We start from the raw sequence: 24,366 nt of genomic DNA on the forward strand, positions 1-24,366 counted from the left end.
AAGAAGAAAAAAAAAAAATACCAGAACAGATGTGTCATAATAGACACACCTTTTAGTGGACCTTCAAAGCGAAGAACTGGAGAGGCTCTTTCATAAGACAAGTGTCACAACAACTCCATCTTCCTAGAGGTGCCTACACAGGCCACTGCAGACAGCACGGAGCAGATTACTACAGGTAACTGCGCTAATAAGGAATTGGCTCAAAGTGCCAAGAAAACAGGTTTCGTAGGGCCAGATCCTGAATTTGCTACTCAGGCAAAATGCTAACTAGTGTAGGAACTGGTCCAAAGGCAGCTTCCTAATAAGAAACTGAAAATAGCTTGCTCATCATAGCTGGCATTCCAGGAAAGGTGAGGAGGAGAGCTAGCCCCAAATGTACAGACCGGGGTGTAGCAAATTTAGGTTGCTGACTACTCGCAAGACAATCATTAACTGATCCATCATATCACATAATTATCAAGCCTATATTTGGGTATCATCGAAGTTCCACTTTTAGTAGTGCTGCAGCTTAAGTAGTACCATTTGCATTTATGCCCAGCGTTTAACCCAGGGATCTCGCAAAGCTTGAGAAATTATACTCATACCGTTCTGGTCAGATGGAGCTTTTGGGTACAGAAAAATGCTTATGCTGGAAAAGCGTAAGCACAGCCCTGGGCCTATGGGGCCCTATGTTGATATAAAAAGGAGATGAGTTGGACTTAATTCAAGAGATCCACAGTAATTTTACACACCTAAACTACCTTGTGACTTGTTTACCTGCCTGAAGCTCCCACAGCGATCTCACGCAAAACCTTCAGCATCTAGGAGTTTGCCTCGACTGGGAGCTTATGTTTTCGGCACCGTGTACCTCTTCTACAGGTTTCAGCTAGATCAAGGTCAAAGAGAAGAATAAAAGTCAATTAATTTGGATCCTAAAACCCTTTAAGTTTTGACTTAAAAAGTGCCTAAAATACAGATGCAGGTGGTGCTAGCTACTAGTTATATGCATCTATAACAGTATTGTACGGATAACTCCAGTACCATACCTCACCCTAGTGTTGGATTAATCTCCCATAAATTAGCATCTCATCTAAATCTTAGATCTCAGATGCCCCTGAGGTCAGTGGAAAGAGGCAGAACCCTCCATGAAGCGAGTGACCGTGTCCTGAGCTGGGTGCCTGTCGCAGGGAGGCTGCTTTGCCCTCTGACGGGGCTGAGTTGCTGTGGGGATGTGAGCGAGAAGGTTTGCTTAGGTTAGACACATGTCTTTTTGGTGGCTAGTGTTAGGTGTGATGAATCCCGTCCATAGAACCAGATCTCTAAATGTTTCAAGGTCCTTCCAGTGTAAGCAGGCAGAGGGATTTTCAGAGGTTCCTGGATGCCCAGCTCCCACACAGCTCATCAGGAGCAAGGTATCTCTGGAGTTTTTAAACAAGCCCTGCAAACACCCATCTGCATGGTTAAGTGTTAAATATCTTCAGGTGTCTGACTCTAAATCTCAACGGAAAAACAGGAATGACAATCAATTGAAAAACATAGCTACTTCACAGAGGTGCTGGGGCAATAAATACTTGCGCTGGTTGAAGATGACCATCCAGTATGAAATTAATTTTGGGCTTTTGAAAAATATCCCTTCTCAGTAAGAAAAATGTGATCAGATCACTTGAAATGTTGTAATGTAACGAAAAGATTTTCAGTCTCTCTGATTTTTAGTTGCTACCAACAACAACAAAAAAAACCAAATCATAAGCACTTCTAATTTTTTTTTAAAAAATCTGTTGTTTTTCCAAATGCCAACACATTGTGACCTCTGTGTTAAAGCTGCTGCATAGCTAGTAAGTATACGTGCAGCTATGTGGTTCATGATACGCAGTTTTAAGGACAAGTACTGAACCTGAAAGCCGATAAAGCTCCCTCTCTGTGGTCTTTCACTGACACCAGAATAGCAAATGTCCAACTTCTAACCTTCTCATGGCTGCTGCTGGATTTCAAGAAAGTCCCTTGGGCAATGTGCAAAATGGTCTAAATGTTCTGCTGCTATTTCTCAACTTATTTTAAAGGATTTTTTTTTAATTTTACAAACTTTACACATTATAATTATCTATAAGCTACCATGTTATTATGTCCCTATAAAAACTAATTATGCACCTGGGAATAAGGAAAGATTGGAAAAGAAGTATTATTCCACCATCAGAGTATTTCCAAATTGGAACGGATGTCGCACACTGTATCTGAGTGTCATCTGACCACAGTACCCACAAGAAATATTCCATGAAGCACCATCACGTGTCATTGTGGTGGAGTCCCAGTGTTGTATATGCAACTCAAACTCTCATGATCAGCCCAGAACAGCAGTTCAATGAGTTTGTTTTACGTGAGGCCGTAACGGAAACACCATGCACAAACAAAAAAATTCAGTGTTGAGGATAATGCTGATTTTTTTACAGCCGCCTGTTAATAGAAGGCCCTGAGCTTTTCTAGGCACTGCCATCCCTAACAATTGTTTCCCTTGGTGGCATAGACTAATAGACACAAGGGAGCAAGAGTGGCTCTTAGGAGTGGAACCCTGTTCTGCCCCATAGTACTGCCTGCATCCCACATCACGGATGCAGCAGGAGGTCTGGCCAGCTTGCTCCCTGCACTGCCCCGGGCTTATGGGGTCAAGGGAGAACCACTTCAGCTGACCTGAAGGGAAGGGAGGAGATCCCCTTTCTGAAGGTATTGGGTCTGGCTTTTATTTTGGCCCGCGAGCAGATGGATGGGGATGTGGACAGCCCTGTGAAGAAGGAAGGGGAATGAGCACTGAGTGCCAGGTACACCCTGCGCCAGCCGCTCTTTCTAATGAAGCCTCAACATACTGAGGGGCAAGAGCATTGAGTCTTGGGTAATATTTACATCTGACCTGTGAAATGCAGGTCACTCGGCAAGGATGAAACATAATACTTCCTAAGACCCAGAGCGAAGAAAGGTTATTCCTACTGTGTCATAGCAGCTAAGCCACAGGAAGCTGTTGAAACACTCTGCCAGCTTTCCTGAAATAAAACAGTTTTAGTTTCATGCATGTAGTGAATTTTTACCTTACACTTCTGAATTTGAGCCATAATTATCTTATCTGTAGGGTGATTAAACAGCCTATTCTCTTTCCTCCTCTACTCCTTAACCCAGGAGAACTCTCGATGCCTGGGAGCATCCTGCCTTTCCTCGCCGCTGGTGGCTTTGCATACAGGTGATGGACTGGAGCAGGTTTGGGAGAGTTTGCTGTTTGGGCAGGGACCCCATCCAGGTGCCGAGTTTACATTGATAGCATCATCACCCAAACATGCTGTTTTGCACCCTAGGTTATGTTGTTCTATGGATTTACTTCCTCCACATTTCTACCAACTTTACTTCATGGTGCTATTTTTGAAATCACACTAGATCAAATTCTCCACTCAGTTCCTCTTGCGTAATCTCTGCAGGGCAGCATGCATATAAATGAGGGCACGGTTTAGCCCACTGTGTATAAATTAACGTGAACTTGGATATTAAGCACAGGTGACTTGCAGTTTCCTTGTCATATAAGCAGACTCTGCTCTGAAATGAGAGTGAAATAATTACCTTTAGGGTAGTGCAGAACTCAGCAGTTTTCCCACCTGCTCGTGCAAGTGAGTAACTCCTATTTATGTCATCTTTACTGTTGCCATCAACGGTCAACATAAGATGAAGACAACGATGATGTAGACACAGGGTTTACCCACTTGCTAAAAGGAAGACCATTCCTGTGGATATAAGAAAATTGCTGTAATAAGTATATTTTAGAGAAATTTTTTTTAGCCGTGCCTTTCTGACACACCTTTATGGTGGGTTGTTGGGCTGAAAATAGTAACTCAGGAAAACTAAACCAGAGCCAGCTAACCCCGAGTCTATAAACACACATTCCCTGTGTGATTAATATCTGTGTGTAACCAGTTTGGGTCTCGGGTAGGCAGGGACTGCTGGCAAGCAGGACTTTTTCCTCATCTTGCACTGAGCAAATCTCGGTGCAGAGACTGCAGCCTCGGACTGCTCCGAAGGAGCAGTGAATCCATCGCTGGGTTAGTCACTTCCTTTCTCTCAAATTATTCTCCTGCCAGGCTGTTGCTTCGTCTGTTATGATGCAGCAAAGGGATCCTTTCTAGATCCGTTTGTCTTCCTTAAGCCTTGAAGTCATCAAAACATGTATTATGTAGGGAGTGTTTTATCCTGTATTTCCAAAACATGACAGAAGCATGGCTACTTTCTCTTCCCTGCTGTTTAAAAGCTGTGGGTGACTCTGCCAACTCACAGCTTGCCGTAGTCTGCTTTGTAACATCAGAAAGAACATGAGAGTGTGGCATCCCCTTACTGCTCCCTGAAATACAAAACTCATCTGATGTTTGAACTTTAAACTTGCTAGCCCAGAAATAACACACATAATGTAAAACACAACTTGCAGCTCGAGGCCCGGGCATATTAACGTTGAGAAGACTGACAGCCTAGGGGCTGCTGCTTCTTACAACCAGATCAATGGCTGGGAAATGACCTGTAGCTCCTTGGGCCCCATCAGAAGCTTCATTAACAGTGCTACATGTCTCTGAAGCAGCCAATGTTACCATGAAGCATTACCCATATCTAATACAAGCTACGCATGAGCATCATTATCTTTGCTGGCTGGTATGTCTGCCTTGACCAGATTCTTCTACAGGACCAAGACTACATGGAGATTTTGCACGGTATCCACCTGATCACTAAAATTTATCCCAAGAATACATGGACTGAAGTCTACCTTTGGTATCAAGAAAATTGCTCTACGACTACATCAGCTAGACACTGAGGAGGCCAGTGGTGCCCTCCCTGTTTTGGGTCATTTAAGCCCTTGCAACGTGGCATGAAATGCTGCCTCTCTGGTCTGAGAGTGATCCAAACCCACTTGCACTATGCAAGATGTGATCCACTGATGAATCAGATCAACGTTCTCCACTCAGATGCATGAGACACACGAGAAAAGTTCTGCCTGTGAAAACTTTAAATGCACAATAGCTATTTGGCTGGTAGAGCTAAAGAAGTTAGAACATCAAGAAATCAGACCACAAATTCAAGGTCTCTGGCATTTGGAACTACTTCACACAAAGCTACATTCTCACCGCCCACTCTCCAAACACACTCAGGTGCTGGCATTTTCACCCAGACTAATTAACAAATAGTGTGGCAATTAAATCACATGGCCTCACCATTGAGTTCAGAAAACTCCCTTACATTGCCGCAGAGTATAGCAACATAACTCATAAAATTATTTTATAACAACAATTTAAGTGAAGCAAATATCATGAAAATACAACACAAATGTGATAATTATTCTAATTTATGTGATAACAATGTTACAAGTAAACTAAACTGTCTTCCCGAGTCCATCCAACTTCAAACATCTTCCCTGCTCCACAAACATGCCTCCGGCATCCAGCAGTGTGTGTGGAGTGGCATAGGGGGTCTTTTCTAAATCTGACTTTGCAAAGCCTCCCACAGCAGTCTATGGGACAACAGCCTTTTTAGAAGATCTTCCAAGAAGGAGAGATTTAGCTATCAAAAGGGTTGTCCCGTCTCACCAAGGAGCTGGGAAACATAAGAGCAAGGTGGTCCTTGAAAAATACTATGCCCCAGTAAATTCGGCACTGCCAGACTTCATGGTCTGCTTCCCCATGTTGTATTGATTGGTAAGAGCCAGGAGGGACTGATCAAGGCCAGGATGTTGTCAAGAGCAGCCCTCGTGTGGTTTACAACCCCAGAGCCCTGATTGTAAGGAGTGTCTGCTATATTTGGTCAATGAGACGTGTGCCTTCCTGTTCCTCAGATCTTGACTCTTGGACAGCTGCAACGAAGATAAGAAGAGCCTCAGGAAACTAGAAGATACTCACTTGGAGAAGGTATCTAGAGGGGGAGGTTAATACACAAACAGAGAAAAGGCAAGTAGTAAAGTAAAAAAGAAAGGCTTGGGGTCATTTTTTTTTCTTATTTTTAAGGTAGGGTTAGTTAGTGGTGGAGAGATATCATTTCTATGAAGGGAAAATTAAAAAGTCCACTAATTACATACTATATGAACATGAGTAAGCCCAGCGTTTTCTGAGTCACAACAAGCAGTTATAGAGTGACAGGGAAATCTTTTTAAGTGATGATTCAAAAATAAAAAAAGCATTTGGAGTCATTGAGCGTGCAGAGTTAGCCCAGGTAACCACATGATCTTATCATTACTACCCTTCATCTGTCTGCCGCCCTCTTCCCACCTAGCGTTTGATACACTCACTTGTTGCATCTTGTCTTGCAAGTGGCATGACTTCAATTGCACTAATTGTGTGCATAAAGTTAACCATGCATGTAAATGTTTGCAAGATTGGAACCTCAGATTATAAACACTGGGAGAGGGCTCATCTCCTCCAGTGTAATCACGAAGTGCGGGATGCAAGGGGGACTCAGACATAAGAAGAATTTATGTGTATTATAGAAATCACATGATTATTGTGCTTTAGTATTTATTTTTTGATTCCTTTTGTCTTTGGTTATTTATCTCACATCCTCGCTTCCCTTCTGTGTTCCTTCTTTTCTTTAAAAACATGGTGGCAGAAAAGGAGCTGTAGGCATTCAGACAATTCCATTTGATTTCAGATGGAAGGATTATTGTTGTGTATCCTCTTATCTGAATATGCTTCTCCCAAGGTAGATACTGTGCTAATATACAAAATTACGTAGGTGTTGCATGAGGCTGTAATTTGCACTAGAGGTTTAAAGGTTGTTATTATTTATTACCTGCATCACGGCAGTATCTCAGAGGCTGGTGGGGAACCAGCGCACTGCGTTCTGCACAAACACAGAGCAGAAGGAAAGTCCCTGACCTAATACCAACCATGAGCTCCACAAGCAGATCAGAGAGCATCCAGGTGGGGCCCAGGGCAGCGAGCCAGAGTGGATTGGGCCGCCCTTTTGCAGGAGACTGGGGACGTCGGGGTCCGAGTCTGTTCAGGCAGAGGAGAAGTAGCCGCCTGCCAAAACGGGCTCGGATGGCAAACTTCCCAGGAAAGGGGGGCAGCGATGGCAAGGAGCGAAACCTGCTGAAGGCAATGTTTAGCAGCAGATTCCCACTGCCCAAAGCAAACCTGCCCCTAGAACAGCCCGGTCCCTGGCCCACAGAGATTGCACTGGAGGCCTATGGGCAGCAGAGGAGTGCAGGCAGAGGGAAGGGTGCAGGAGGTGACAGGACAAGAGCGGCCACTGCACGGGCACGGGGAAGGCCACGCTATAAGACAGTGTAAAAGAGACCCCTCTGCCTTAAATTTACAAAATGACTCACTAACCTATAATAACATTACCTAAAACTCATAGCGAGCTCTTCATCTTCAAAGCACTTTACAAAGATTAACTAATTAATTTCACTGTCAAATCTTTTGCAGATCTAGTAATGCTATTTGGCTCTACCTCAGAGAGCAATTTTTTCCAGGTACTGGCAGGGTAAACATTCATAATGATATAACCAGTGGGAAGAACGTTTTTAGCACTTGAACGATATTTTAATGAGAGACAAAGGTTAGGGATTGACCCTAGACCAAAGGGCTTCACTGGGCCACTCACTTTGAAATGGGGGCTCCCTCTTGTTCCTAGGCTGGTGCCGGCACTACAACCCATGTGGCTTGTGCGTACTGTATTTTAGGAAAACCCAACTAAAACGCCAGTTATTTACAGCTGTATACATGGGTAGGGCTGCTGTTCTCAGGTTTCTGCCTTGTGTGCTCATAGGTTTTCCCTCCTGAGGACTCACTGCCTCTGTCTGTCACTGCTCTGGCCATCATGGGTCCAGCCTGGACCCTCTGCCAGCCCCACTGGGAATGAAAACGTGGCAAGAATCCGGCTCACACAGACGAGTTTCACTTTCAGTCTCCTGGCTGCCTTGCAAAGAGGCAGAGCAACTCCCAAAGGCATCTCCTGCCTCCCCATCCAGATGCTCAGTGAACGCGGGCCCGGCATGCTCTGATTTATGGAGGCAGGGCCTGGCTAACAATGTTCTTCCAGAACAGCTATATTGGCTTCAGTATGAAATATTCACCTCAGCAGCAGCCAAAATTAGGCTGAAAAGAAAATCTTCCACATGGACACCGACAGGAGAGATTTTATCAGTGTAGATTATGTTGCCCAAAGAGTTATCGACAGTAGTAGAAAGTCATCTTCTGATGCACGCTGCATCAGTATTCTGAGGACCTGCTGGCACTGCTGTGGGGACAGACACCTTCCTGTAGAAACCAGGACAGATACAGATATAATATCTGGTGACTTTTGATGCGTTAAACCAGGCTGTCAGAGTTTACCACATACTGAGAGCTGCCGTTCTAAATGAATACAGGGTTTTTCTTTGTTTAAAATTAAAGCTTGTTGGGAACTAGCAAAAATTAAGAAAAGCTGATGCCAGATCATGCATTTCTAGTCATTAGTTAACAAAACGTTAGGTATGTACAAGAACCCCCTGATTGTTTCTCATAGAATAACTTATTTCTCTTAGAGTAACAATTAACAGAGAAAACAAAATAGTTACCAGAACTGAAAAATTATCTATTCCATTTCTCTGTGGGGAAACAATAACAGAATATAGCTATGGGTAACTTGGAAATGACATCTTTGATTTCTATTGATGGAAATGGGTAAGGAGAGATGTCACCACTGTCATGGTCATTCTACTAAGATGACCAGCTTTGTATGCTGGGAGTGAAGAGTAACTTCACAGGCTGCTTGTTAAAGTTCGACACTTGGGGAAAAAATGCCTGAAAGTTGGTGACAACTCCTCAGACCAAGTGTATGTCAACTATTTGCACTTCACATCTCAGACATAACGAGATAAAAATGTTACAGGAGGTAAAATATCTTGTCAAAACACCTTGATCTCTCCTTTTGCACCTAAATCTCAGTATTGTCTAGATTATTCATGGCCAAGTACAGAGTACAGACCTCAGTCACAACGGTGAATCTCATTCGACAGGTTAATATAAACAAAATCCAGGGCAGAATTCCACACAGCTTAAGGTGTATATTGCTAAAAGTTGTCACCTTCATTTTCCCAGTTGCTCCAGAGGGTAAGGTATTTCTGGAACAATTTAGTGGAAATTTCATTACATACCCTACTTCAAGCTTGCTGCCAGCTTTTCCCTAGAGCAGCAATGGCACAAACATGCCATTACCAATCACAAAATCAAACGTCCCCAGTGCGAATTCAAGGCCCCAAATGAGAGTTTTCAGTGCCAAGAAGGGACAAGTTTGGGTGCAGAATATTTGACACCAGCTGTCTGTGTCTCCCTGGGTTGGCTGGGAACAAAGAGCAAATGACAGCCATTTTTGGCCACAGAAGAAAAAACTCTGTAGGGCATTTCCAGACTCGGAAAACCTCTTTGCTGCAATGAATGAGGTTGTGCTGCTGGCCGAGGAGTTGTTGACCCTTGCGTGTCCTCTGTTACCGGTGCTATCTTGGAATGCAGGGAGACTCCAAAATAAGAATGTAGTGTTTCTCGGTGGCCAAGAGAACAAAACTTTCAGCTTCAGGAATGTGAAGTGCGGTTGCAGAAAGCCATCAAGTAGCGATAGTAACAAAAACACCAATGGCATCTGTTATGGGTTGTAGCAAAGAAGATCCAGCTAAAACACACAGGATCATTCTTTCAGTCAATACAACCAAGACACAACTGCACATGCCTCTGAAAGCTAAATGAAAAAGCAGTGCTAGTGCTATACAGGGAGTTACAGCAAGGCATCTGCAAACATACCCTTGTTCTAGTCTACATAATGTCTGTGTGGTGATTCGCACCTAAAGCATGGCCTCTGCACCCCTAAACTCACCTGCCAGATCCCTCAAAGGAGCAAAATCTAAAATGGAGGCATTAACTATTAGTTTTCATAAGAGCTCGTAGCCAGTGCGCGCTAATGCCTTTGAGCATTCAGGCCCCCGAGCCCCCCTCCTCCTCTTGCCTTTCCGTATGCATTCTGCACTTCCCTGCTTCAAAAGGACTTCAGTTTCGTGCTGTTTGATGCCCAGACTGTCAGCCTTGGTGCCACTGCTGAGAATTGTCAGACAGATGAAGACAGCCACAAACCCTGGGAGAAAAGTCGTCACTGTCTCCATGTTCTCACTGTCCCAGTTCAGCAAGCCACATAAATACAGGCGTCACCCGTATGGGCATCCTGTCTGCGTCCCTGGGATTGTTTGTGCACTGGGAGATGTGATAGCGCTTATGCCCATTGCTGAATCAGGCCCTAATTCATCCGAATTACACGTCAGCCCAACATTATGGATCAAGAGTGGAAAAAAAAATGAAATCTCCTTATTGACTTTGATGGCCCCGGGACTTCGCGCAGTATTCTGCTGCCTTAACAGCCCTCTCTGCCCCTAAGTTTATCATGGCAGAATGGTGGTGTCTTGGAGTCTTGTCTATGGGTGCACCCTTCGAATCGCCCACTGCAATAACGGGCTATGGCATGTGGGAGGCTAAAGACCATGTCACTCCCAGCCTTCTCCTCCCTCTTGTTCCCAGCCCTGAGCTCACTGGGCTGCTCAGCCCAGTAGAAATTGGGCTCAGGCATTGCCTTATGTCTTAATTCAAGACACTGTTTGACTCACTGCCTCCTTTCCAGAGAAAGCAGAGCAAAGTGCGTTATGAGGTTGTTTAAAGAGAGGAGGGAAAATAATAAATAAAGACAAATTACACATTTTCATAAGATTTTTTCAGTATGTTTCTTCAAAAATGTGCTGATTAAGTAATTTACCTCCAGTCTCAGAACTGTGAGGTTTAATGAAGCTGACATTTCTTCCCCTCCGATGTTATGTCAGACTAAAAACCTTTTCAACTTATAATAGATACGTATAGTAATAGATATCTGAATGAAAGATCAAACAGACATTAAGTACTGCAGAAATAGCCTGCTAAAAAGATGAAGTCACCCTCTAATGACATTATTATGACATACAGATTAAAAGAAGAACCAGTAAAAAAGAAGGATGATAATGCTATTGTGTTACTCCACTAAGGTATTTTACCAGTAAAATGAAGTTACTTGCTCTCTGCATCTATCCACTCAACTGACTGATGTTTTCAGAAAAAAAAAAAAAAAAAGTACAGGAGAACAGAACTGTTCTTGAAGAAGAAAAAAGCCCACCAAGCAAACCCTACCTGTATTTGGGGTTGGTACGTAGTATCAGATGAACACTGCATTTCAAGCGTTTGATCCTGTGCCTCCAAAAACTACAAACACCATAAACCAAAATTAAAAACTTCGCCAGCAGTCTAGTACACATAGTAGGTTCAAACTGAACCCCCTTGAGGAAAGGATAATTACTACCTTGTTGTAAAGCAGATGCATTTTTGGAAGCAGATGCGTGCAAGGTGACCCTACTTTGGGAAACCACATTTGAAGCAAATATTTATTTGTATAACAAATGGAATACTTTCTACCAGCCCATTATGCAGCTAAGATTAGCTCAGACCTTTATAGTGACACTACATAGATAATAAACTGAAAGTGAATTTCAGCTGGTGCAGTTTCGCTAGTTCTTCAGCTGTCCAACCATGTGTGGGTCGAATGGGTGGAGAGCAATGTCGCAGTCTGCCAGCAGTAAAGCCTCCGAGACAAGGGGCTGTAAGGGAGGTTGTAAGTAGACCACAGCACAGGATCAGCAGGATAACTCCTCATTGCCAGGGAAACATCTTGGAAACTTTCCTTGAGTAGACTCAGGCTTTTCTACTTTTGTGCACGTAGAGACGACCATTCCCTAAGGAGGTGAGCGGTCGTGGACACAGCCCACCTCTACTGCAACCTATTTATATCTGCCATACAGACAGAGGACAAAGTGATTCAGATGTTAATCAGTTTCTGGCAGCATTACACCACCTGCTTGAATAAAAAGCAATGTAGTTCCGCAGCTGAGGCAGAAACACATGGGGCTTCGCTGAACTCTCCTACTACAAGTGCCTAACTGAGGCACAGTGACTGCTTCTATCCACTGTCTGCACAGGGAGCCAAAATCGAGCAGAGCTGGGTAGTAGGCGTCTGCTGTGCTCACGGCTTTATTGAACTAAGTTGCCATAACAGTCATGACAACCGAGCGAGGCACCTATTGTAGGTGGTCTGAACGCAACGCACATTGCCGGAGTGCTGTTGTCTGCCCTTCATCTACTCCTCCCCAAGCCATGAAACCAAAACACCACCAATTTGCTACAGGCTGCTGAGAAATGAGAAGCTATTTCCCCTCTACTTGCCTCAACATGGACTTTAAATGCAACTCCTCTCTTAGAAGTACCTGCAAAAATGGCATTGCAGGGTACTCTATCACATTAGTCCTATCGCATGGACTGTCACAAAGACTGCAGGTTGCATGAGCTCACTTTGTGTGTAAACGGTTATTTTTTTCTAACTGTCCATCCAGTCTGAGGACTATATGTGAAGGTGGGTTCTCTTAATGTCTCTTGCCATTGCAGAGGGGATTCTGCAGACCAAACTGCCTCCTAAAGTCCCGGTCTTGAGGAATTCAGGGGTCCTGTGCAATCCAGCTTCCCTGAAGTAACTGATGCTTTGGGAGGAGCAGAAACCAGCAATGCAGCCAGTCCTAGATGCCCAGGACTTGAAAGGCAAATTCTAGACTATGCCCTTTTACATCTACCTATGAGTGTACCCAGGAGCACAAGGAGGTGCCATTTTTTGCAATGATTTTTCTGAACAAAGCAGCGCTGCAGATGGACAGATAGGCAGCAATAAGTTAGGTTCACGAAGCATTTCTTCCTGTACTGTAGGAGCAGCACTTTAATGAAACAGTCAATACTTGGCTGCTTTTTTCCCTGCCCTGATCTGCTACCGAAGGCTGAACTGGCTGAGTGAACTGAGTCTCTGTAGCTCCTTTGGAAACCAGTATCTTCAGGTTCACTTTGAAGAGGTTTGTGTCTGTGATGCAGTAGTTCTGTTACATCCCCAGTAAGTATTGGTTCTCTTGATGTAGTCGCATTATGTCTACTTGCTGCTCCTGGGCTTTACTTATCTCTTTTTCTATTTGCCTAAATAAAATGCAACCACAAAAAAATCACCATAGTGATTACATGACTGAAATGCTGCTTTTTGAACCCAAAATGAAACTCAGGTTAGCTTTATACTATTTTATAAAAAGGGGACAGGGATTATTGAATAAAAAGCAGGTTGACCTCCAAACTAAGCAGTAAGGCCTAGCTTTACCCATGCAATTGGCTCTGGGTTTCCTTTGGGCTTCATTTGCTGCCTCCACGGCCCTGGGACACGACATTCTTCAGCTGCAAGTGTCTGAAATGATGCGAGGGCTGTGCTGCAGCCTTGTCAGACTGATGCTTTTGGAGCATGAAAAGGAGGTTGTAGGTAGACCACATGGCAATGGTGGAGCGCTGTGAAGTGATGAACCATATCTGGTGCATCCCTGTCCCAGGACTAACTTATGGGTCATCTTTCCCCAGAAACATGCCCAAGCAATGTCTAGGGGACTGGTGTTTGGCACATACACAAACCCTTTCAGGGAACAGGCCAACAATTGAAACATGTGGATGATCAGAAGTCCAGTGCCTGAGTTCACTCCTTGGGGATGCCTGAATTATCTGACATGTCCAGAGTGATGTGTGGTTAATTATTCTTTCTTGGTGACAACTTTTCTCCATTGACTATAAGGAGTTTGAAAAGTTACTTGCTTAGATTTAAACTCTAAATTCCAGATGGCAAAGGAGAGCAGATGAAGAATGCCCTTTACTGCTGCATTGATACCAACTAGTTGATGTCAAGTAAGCGACCGTAATACAGGTGGAATCTGGCATTACAAATGATCTGCGTCACAGTAGGTGTTGCAGAAGATTACAAGGCAAAGATGTATGATCCTTACCCTGAATATCTTAGGATCTAAGCGAACAGCTTATATGCATACTCCTTGATGCATTTTATGACCATAAATCAGTATACAGTTGTCTGAATTAACACTTTTTCAAGAAAATAATTAAATTAACATATTAAAAATGAGCATATTTCATTTTCCTATAAGAAAGGAATAAAACCGTAAGCAATGCATCGATCAGGAAATGCTGGTTGTCACAATTGTCACAAGCCTTTCAGTGGGCCAAATTTGTCAACATAGCAATAAAATTTACGTTAGCATCAGCAAAGAAGGGGAGGAATCTGATGCAACCACTTTCTGATGCAGCAATCTGTGGGGCTCAACTCCCTCTGGAGCCTTGGCCATCGCATCCTCATTTATATGAGTGGGTATTGATTGTACAGTGGCACAAAATGGAAAAGTGGTGATTCATACCAGACCTTCATCCATTTGACAAACTGGAGGGCACTAGCAGATTGTGGTCCATAGATCTCTGGCAGAATTTAAATACTTCTGCAGTGTCCAGGGAAGGTTGCTAAGAAAAATGAGACGGTCCTTACCTTGCACTTTGAAAGCAAATCGAGAGGATTCTACACTTTCATTAGACATAGGGGACATAATGAAGTTGACATGACAAAAAAGTCCAAACGCCACTGCAGTAGAAGTCGGGGACATCCAAGTCTACACTGCTGGAGGCCTGATGCCCTTGCTTATGACAGCAGCGTGAAAAAGAAGCGGCTCCACAGCAGGAAAACAGGTTATGCCAATTCGTTGATGCTCGATTGCCCCAATCCCTAACCCTTGGTAGTACCCCTAGATTTACCAGTTTTTCCAGCCACCTTAGGGCTCATGTTTTTTACGTTTTAATCTCAAAGGTAATATTGGGGGGGGGAAGGCGGTGATGAAAAATTTCATCCATTTTTGAGGATAAAAGCAGCAATATTATCTTAAAGCATGCTCACATCTGGAGTGACCTGCAGAGGACTCCGTGATAGGCAGTCCTGATTACTGTTTAATCCATTTCTTCACCATTTAATTGTGCTGAAATGCCCCAATCACTGAGCATGTGACCAGCAATTAAAGACCAACAGACCTTCAACCACAATAAAAACCATGTTGTTTAAGTAATCTAGATAAATTCAGGGCATTTTGTGTAACAGAGGTAATCACATACAGGGTATGTACAAACGTACATGGACAGAAGAGGAGGGAGGAGCTGATCAAACATATTAATAATGCAACCCCAACAGAATTCGACCTTATCGCTAGATCATGCAGAGGTGGTTAAGGCTGAGTGGGATTTACAGATATTATTTTGGCCACCAGAGGGTTCCCATATTTTTCCATTTGTGCAATTGAAGCAGTGAGAGAGTAAAGAGCGTAGAAAAGACACTTTAAAAAATGTTTGAAAGCAATAAAGATCAAACAAAATGCATCCCCAAAGTAATGCCAATAACCTACCTGCAGGTCTAACTTCATTACTGTAAAATTCAGTGACTGCATTTTGCAGAAGGAAAATAGACATTTTCTGCTCTGGCTGCAGCACCCTCGTTCTTATTTGCACCATTGCGCATGAGATCAGGATTCAAGCAGCTGATGATAAATTCCGTGCATGTAGGACACCTATTAAAGGTTTCATGTGATGTTAGAGTGAGTAGGTTAGTACAAAAGAAACCCCACAAAGTAAATAAGATTTCAAACGTTGTGGTATTGTCAGGGCAAAACCCCAGATTCCAAGTCAAGTTCAATCCTGCAAAGCTAGTAATGGCAGTGCTATTTTCCTAACTTGGCTTCAGTCACTACCGTGACTCTCGATTCTCAAATAATAGGTGATTCATCTTAATGTTATTTAGGGAAGGAGTCACAATGGCTTTGATAAGTCAAATGATGGTCAGATATTTTTCTTACAGCTCATTAATTTTCCCAGGAAACAATGGGCCAAATCCTGCTGTCAGTTATGCTACCAAAGTCAGTGTACTGCAGATTCTTTTCAACCTACGCTAGATCTAGATCCCCCCCAACACGTATAGGACGGGCTTTTCGGTTTGCGTTGTCTGACATGCTTTATCAGACCTCTTGAGGCTCTCCTGAAAATGTCAACCAGAAATATGTTCGTTGCAGCAACCTAGTAAAATCTCAGTCCAGAGAGCATGATCAGGGACAGCCCCTGGTCTGAGCGGGATCTTTGGAAACTTTATTCAAGGTTTCATAGTTCCACGCCGAGACTCGGAGCCCTGGATGGGGAAAAAAATTCCTCGTTGCCTGAAATGGCAGTATTAGAGCTCATAGGGCTGCAGCAACTTCCCTTTGGGGTACAGACAGAAGGGTGCCCTTATTGGTAAGTGCGGTGATCGGAGGAGGCAGCCCTTGAAGGTGTGCTTGTGGCTTTCCTTGTTTTGCCACCAGCAGGAGGGGGTCGTATGGGCTGTGCAGCCCAAAGAGCAGCTCTTGAAAGGGACCGACCGTTCTGCTCTTTCCTGAGATAACTCATAAGTCTTAGCTGTTGTGCAGATTTCTTCTTCGTCGGCATACCAGGAACTCCACTGGCTTGTGCAATATGGTCCAAAGGTTCAAATCAAAATCTCTTTCCTTATTTGAGTCAGAGCCTGGTGCCTTCAGTCACAGCAAAGGGAGACTTGCTGCACAGTCCACTGACTTCAAGGAAGCTTCTCATGAAGAAATCTATTTATTCAGTTTGAATAATGGGCACAAGAGTCTGGCTTTTGCTAACACAAGCACAGCAGCTTCTCAGGTGCTACAGTGTTCAGTATTATTCTAAATTTTCAATTTTTATTTCTAATAAGATGCTGACCTTCTAGACTTCATATGATGCATTATAATTAGAAGACTTATTGAGAAGCCTAATATAATATTATACCCGCTGGGGAGTCAAAAGTGCAAATAGTAAAAATATCAAATCTCAATATTTAATTAATTGAAACAAATTAAATTTCAACCTATTTCTCATTTCTGTTGCATATGAACTTTAGAATTCATGCAGATTTCCCCACAGAGGTTCTGAATGGGAATTTCAAATAACTAAGATCATGTTTTTAACCACAATTTTCAGCTTTTCAAAGACCTTCTCAACAAGAGCTTCCAGGGCTGTGTGGGAGCAATTCATTGAATATGCCTGCTGTAGTCAGGTGCCTAAATGGGACTCAAACACTTGAAAAAACTCGGCCTTTCTTCTTGGTGCAGAAGACTTCTGGAACCCTATCTTTCAAAGCTCCCCAGTCAGGTTATCCAAATTTTTTCAGTGAGACAGTGAAGAGCAAAAAGCAAATCGAAGCAGCTTTCACAAGAGAGGGGATGACTTCCATTTTTGTGTCATTTCTGACCTTTATTCGGCGTACAGAAGGCTTTTCTTGTAGACAAATGGAATTGTGCAAAAAAACCTGAAGAGCTATTGCAGGTGTATTATCAAATCACAACAACAGTCTTGTCCTCGTTCCTTGTAATGATATTGCTACCGGGACTGCATTCATTTGGCTCACTGCTGGGTAGTGATTTGTTGTTAAAAATATATAAGTAAATGAAAGCAGGCACTCAGTAAAGGTGGACCTGAAGTTCCTCTGAGGAGTTTATTATTGCTAGACAGTCAGCATGGCTGCAGTTAGTCCATGGAACTGCCGTTCTGCAGTTGCATTGCTCTGCAGTAAAGAAAATTTACAGTACTCAATCATATGCCACGGGTCCTTTGATTAAATATGGATTTACAGTACATGATAGCCCACAGCAGCTTAAGTACTGTACAGTGTGTTACATAAATGCACGTTCAGGATTATTACACATACCAAAATAGACATGTACTTGATAGAGGTTGTTATGGTTTACAATTCCCTTTTCACTTTCCCTCTCTGTGGTAATAACTATACATGTATTGGCCTTAAACACCTACATGTTTTAAGCACAGGTTAAATTATAAAAGAGATTGCAACATCTTCTTTGTCCATCATCATCTAATAAATCAACAGGTCCATTTCTCTGGATTGATGTAATGGCATTTATGAGCATTGGCAAAGTCATATCCACTTAACTGATGCAATTAAGTAGTGCCGTGCTCTTATTATAATAATAATGGATTGACTGATGAGTAATTTATTTCTTTCCAATGTAACTGACAAAAATAGATTATATTCATAGACAACGCAATGTATTTGGATCATAAAACTGCTGCCTTCTCAAATCCACCATTAGCTTAGATTTATCCTCACCAGAGAGTGGCGGAAAACACTTTAAACGCAGTACCACGCTTAATGAGGAATCCTGGCCCCGCTGCCAGCAGCTGAAGTGTTAAGTCCGACAGAGAAGGTGAATATTTCACTGACTATCTCTCATAAGAGAAGCGCTGCTGAACACTGTCATAAAGAACCAGCTCTTAGAGCCGCCAACTGAACTCCCTCGTTTGGGGAAGGAGATGGTTTTGTTTGGTTTAATTTTAGCTGAGTTTCCAGGAAAAACATTTCCTTATTGCCACTTGTTACTCCGTGCATTCTCCCTGACACTCCTTTCCTATCAATATTGCCTGGAGACCTGTGCAAGTCAGTGCTTTCATCACTCTCAACATGACCTTTTGTATCTTGTTATTGATGTCATCGCTCTCAACATGACCAGAGTATCTTGTTATTTCCCATGTTTATGACTGTTATTTACACATGTGAAGATTAAGGGCCAAATTATCTGCTGGCTGGGATTTGGCAGGGTTTCACTGACTGCAGCGGAGCTGCTCCAATTTGCAGGTTGCAGGGGGGCTGGAGATGGGCGAGAACAAACACCTTCCAGACACCCCAGAATTTCTGCACTGCAGCCTGCCTCCGCTCCTCGCCCTCACTCTGTCGCCTGGTTTGGGTATAAAATCCCACAGTTCTCAAGGGCATATTACATCCATTTCCATCATAACTCCCTTCAAATTACGGCAGCGACAAGTCTGTCTTCCACTAAGTACAAGCCAAATGTTCTAAATTCTTACTTCACAGTTTCACAGGGTTCAAGGACAAAAGAAACCACCAAATTATCTCATTTGACCTCCTGTATAACACTCAAAGAACAGAAAATACAGCCTGAGATTCTTACATTAGCAGGGAACTAATTAGGATAAGCCCAAATGATCCCAGCAAGATTTCCACTTTCTGGGGAACAATGGAAGGGGAAGGATCCTGCCTTTTGCAATCTTACCACATGTAAAATACCTTCCCAACCCCGAACTCTAGAAATCAGCGTGACCTGAGCCCATGAACAAGGCATGCCAGACAAGACCTAGGCCAGGATGATTCAGCGCACCTCCTGGGAACACTATACTGTGCCATCTGGGGTCCTTTCTTTACCTGTGGGGCATATTCTTTATGTTCCAGTATGTGTGTGTGAGTATGTGTGTGTGTCTGCGCACGTGCACGCAATTCTTCACCAAGGGAAAATTCCTTCCTTGGTCCCTGAAGCCCGAGGTCCAATGTTTGTCGTTGTTTGAAAGTAGTTCCATTTGTCAGAAAGAACACTGGGGACAGTTCAGAGCTTCCTGTCCTCTGCATGGATTATGAATGCAAAACAGGAGATTTCACAAACTTCAGGGCCAGCAGAGATCACCACAACCACCTCGTATGTCTGACCAAGGTGTCTGTGATGCCCTCATAAGCAGGGAACAGCTCTGTTGATGGTGGCAAAGATGTCCACTGCTAAAAAAAGAGATGGGACTTCTATTTCTTCTCATTGAATGATGGCAAATACCATAAGTTTCCCAACACTGACAGGCTCATCTTAAGTGTTACGCCAGGAAGCTAAAGAGATCTTTCAAATGCACAACATGATCACTAACATAAAAGTAGAAGATGTGGTTAATAGTATTGGCTGGCCTAAGATGGAGAGAAAGATCTGCAGAGGTTTATTTACTGCTTTAAGAGTTAACAGAGTTTGAAATCAAGGTGTTTTATGACTAAAGACAACAAATATGTGAGTTTATGCTCACAGTATCCAAATTTCTAATGCAAGGTTAACTCATTTTCCTCACCCCCAAGGCATTATGTATTTAATTTTCAAGACACAACTGCATGTTACATGATGACCAATAAGGTCATCGATGCTGGCTTTTATTTCTGCTCTAAAACCTCTAAAAGAAGAGAAACATCTGATCTCTGAGAAGGTGTGATCTATGCCTGCACTCATGCACTCATAAATTATTTATCTTGATCTACAAGTGATGTCTTATAAAGGGGTCCATGGAGGAAAATAAGAGCCATTTGTGCTACCTTTCATCAGAAATGTTTATATAGGGTCCTCTCTCTCTGACCACAGAGCAGACATCTCATTCCTGAAACTACACCTCCTCACAGGAAGAAACACTAATCGTTCTCACCGCTGCAGAATGTCTGGTTCTGGTTGTGACCTAAACTCGTGGCTTTAAATGCTCCTTCCTCCTCGCAGATGGTGTAGCCAATGCCCTTGCAGACTACTGATATTAGATCTTGAAGCACGAGCCTCCTAATTCCCTTCTCTGGACCGATCCACACAAACAGAATGTAGGATCTTTGTTATCAAATAGCTATTAAGAACGGTTACATTTCTTTCATAAAGCCCTTTGGTACAGGAGAAAAACAAACGTGAAATAACATCGCGGTGTCAAAGGTACAGTGTCAAATGCTGAATCATGAGAAATTCCCATGTAATGAATACCCAAGCATGCCTCTTCTAGGTGCAGTGCCAAGATGTTGGCCTCTGAAAATTCAGCAGAATGGATTCACTGTACTGGTGACCAACATGAAGCAGGAAAATGATAAGAAAATCAAGAAAAATGACGCTGATGGACAGGCATGTGATCCAATGAAGAGAAGGTTACAGCTTCTGGGTTATTTATAGTCCAATGTTTTTTGCTGTGCTGCCTGGAAGTTGAAGAGCTGTCATGAGAACACAGTCACCATACAGTTAAGGTCTGGAATGTGATGTGCTGGTGAGTTAAGAAAAACTTTTTGATTACCCATGCTTTGCACCTGGAATTTAAACCAGGGACTGGGTATGAAATAGTGCTGGATGTGCTTTGGAGATAAGAGCTCACTCACCATGCTAATAGTGTTCTTTTTGTTGTTGTTGTTATTTTATTTTTTGTGGCATTTATTCCAATTCAATTAAAATAATTGAAGTTAATTTTGAAGACATATTTAGCTTACTGAAACTTGAGAGACATAAAAATAATTGGCAGTGGGTTTCAGATTTCTCTGAAAGAAGAGCGATCAGTCAATTTGCAGTAATGAAGCAGTTTCTTACTACGTGGTCAGAGGGAAGACAAAAATGGTCGTGCCTGAAGAAGAAAGGGACAGTTCTGTATGGGTGAAAAAAAGTGAGAATGAGATGGAGAAACGTAGCAGAACTATTTTCATGATTGATCAGTAGCGTCAAAGGAGAATCATATTCCTAGCCTGGGAAAATCGACAATATGAAAAGTTAATGTTTTTCACTGCTGGGTAGGCTACCAGGTCCCAGCAACCTTCATAACCTAGAGATATAAGGGGAAACCTTGGGTGAAAAAAGAGAACATTCCTGATTCTCTGGCTACTTCTAAAATTCTGTCGCTGGTCTTCCTGCTTAGTCAACATCTCTAAGAAGGCCTCAGGGATCAAAAACCAAGACAGCTGTTGCCAAGAACTGTGTGCAGAAACAGGTCAGGCTTGAAGGATCAGTAGATACTGAGTCTGCCAGAAGATGTGCATTGCTGTGAGACGCTGTGCCTCTGCCTGTGGGTCCTGGAAAGCCAGATGAGTATGAATAAATTGTAGCACACAGAAGAAGGCAAGGAATTTACAGGGGTTTGGGGGTGACGAATCTGTGTTGAGATAGGACGTGCAACTTCTGTGTATTACATGCATAGCTGGAGCATGTTGACAAGGGAGATACAGGCTAGATCTACACTGCCTTTTGCAGCCATGCCCAAAAGGGCCTCTATATTTTCCAGGTCAAGTAGTGCTGGTTGATTCTCTCCTCTCCTTTCCAGGATCAGAGTCTTTTCGGGTGGACATGCCACATCCATGAAATAGCGTGTACCACAGCACAGTGCTCAAAGCAAGATGCTGGAGACTCAGGAAAAGGCTAAACACCAAAATCCCCAACACCACCTGCACCACTGCAGCTGGCTGAACCTGCCACAGCTTGTGGAATCTGTTCAGAAGAGGTGCATACAGGCGAACCCAGTCCCACAGACCACTTTTAAGCAGCCTGACACTGCCAGTTCTCACTCCCAGTACGCAAGAGAAAGCCAGGAAGCCACTTCATATAAAGAGAAGTGCCACACGCTAATGCTTGGGCCCATGTTGTCTCTGCAGTATTCCCCTCCCTTGTTCTCTGAAGAACTCTCTTTCCTCCTCTCCTGACCCATGCCCCACTCCCTCTTTCTCCCACTTGAATATTCTCCTGCACCACCTCAAAGTCTGTGAGGAACAGACAGTGAACGGCTGTCTAGCATGCTTTTTAGGAGGCCCCTTTCAGCCCTATTGTCTTCTCTTTATCAGGAAGACACAGTGTACCTGGCAACAACCTCTTTTCATGATCATTGCTTTTTGAGGGAAGTTTCTCTGTTTATCCAGACACCAGACAGCCTGGACCTGGGAATGCTTCCTGTAGAAGGCCAAAATCTATTGGGAGATGAAGGAGAGCACATAGCTTTGATTAGAGAATGCATTTGTTTCACAAGTGGGAACTAAACAGGCTCGGCCAGGCCAGCAAACCAGAAATTCTAACCAAGCATGTAATATGAATATAGTGAAAAGGAAAAAGAATAGCACAAAGGCATAGGGACCAACGAGAATACCTTCAAAGTGGGACAAGATACCAGAGGTCCCACACGCTTTCCGCCTTTCCTTCTCCCTACTGGTTCTGTCATCCATAAATGGTGGTGCAAAATATAAGGTGTTGGAGCATCTGTAGTGAACAGCCTCTGCTGCAAGTGGTCCTGGCTCATATCGAATGGCGAAGCAGCTACTGATTATGTAGGTAGCATCTAACTGACACAAAGTGCGAGAACAGCATTAGTGCCCTTGGGAGAGTCTCATCTTTTTCTCAGGGCCTCTCTCCTTCGAGAAACTAAAATGAAGAGTGTCCTTGATATCACCCTGCATGAGACACAACCTCAGTGGAGTGGAAGTGCCCACCTGCCCAGTAGTGCAGACCACACTGAAATGGGGCTAGAGTTATTTTTGGGTCTTTTCAAGCGCCTCTGAAGGACTTGCTGGGCACCTTGCTTTTGTTTGAGTATGAAGATTGGTGGTAGCTTGGGAGTACACGAGTCTGAAGTGTCCCCGTCAAAAATGCCTGAGTTTGCCCCCGCCTCTTGCATCGCAAGGTCAAACTTTGCCTGTGGATGACCAAGTCAGACCTAAGATGTGAACTGGCTTCCCTGCAGTGGGGATTGTCAAGGGGCAAGAAAGAAGAAGAGAGCACCGCGACATGAGAATACAGCTATTCCCATACCGCACTTAGACCCCCAACATTTGCTACGAGGTCCTTCACTAACACTGTTTAGGGAAACTGAGCACTTGTAGGTAAAGAAATTCTTGGGTTTACCAGTAACTAGATAAAAGATGGGAAAACAAGACTAAGAATGGATGGTCAGGTTTTACCATGGTGAAAATTATCAATGGAGTTTCAGAGACATCTGTCCTGGGACCTATGCTATTCAAAATATTCATCGACAAACTGGAAAAGGAGCTGAGCAGCAAGATGACAATTTTTTGTGACACAAAATTGATCAACAAAAGTGATGGAAAGAACAAAAAAACAACATCAAAAGCAAAAGTAAAAGCAAAAGATGATTGTGACATGCTGCTGAAGGATTTCATGTTACTTAGTGACCAGCTGATGAAAACTGTCAGATGAAATTCCGTGTTGGTAAATGTAGGATAGTACCTATGAAGAGAAAGTGCCCTAAATATAAGAAAATGATGGTATGTTCTAAATTAGTTATTACCACTCAAGAAAGGGGGTATCAAGGAAGGATATTGAATAAAATTATCAAGTAGCAGATTTCAAACAAAAAAATAAAAGGAATTTTTTTTCACGTGACGCATAATTAAACTGTGGAACTCATTGCCACAGGATGTTGTAGAGGCCAAAAGTATAAATGGGCTCAAAAAGCAATTAGACAAATTCCTGGCTGAAAAAATTCATCGAGCGTTACAAAACGCAAAGATGCAGATACAATCTCTGGCTCATGATGCCCCTAAGGCACAGACTGCTGGGAGGGTGTGCCAGAATGAAGTATCACTGTATGGTTGCTCTGCTTTTACAGTCTTCCCCGAAATACCTGCTACGGGCCATTGTCAGAGACACAACACTGAGCTGAGGGAGGATTTCTGCAGCCACTGGTATGGGAATAGGTAGTTATGCATAAAGTTAAGGGAACAAAAGTAGGAACTGAATCCACGTAGGGGCTGCAGCGTTTGTGACTGCTGAAAAACTGAGTCAGAGAGGATTTGAGAGCTGTAAAGTGAAAAGCAATTGCTATAGAAGGAGAA

This window comes from Rissa tridactyla, chromosome 2 (genome assembly GCF_028500815.1).
Source record: "Rissa tridactyla isolate bRisTri1 chromosome 2, bRisTri1.patW.cur.20221130, whole genome shotgun sequence".
Lineage (NCBI taxonomy): Eukaryota > Metazoa > Chordata > Aves > Charadriiformes > Laridae > Rissa > Rissa tridactyla.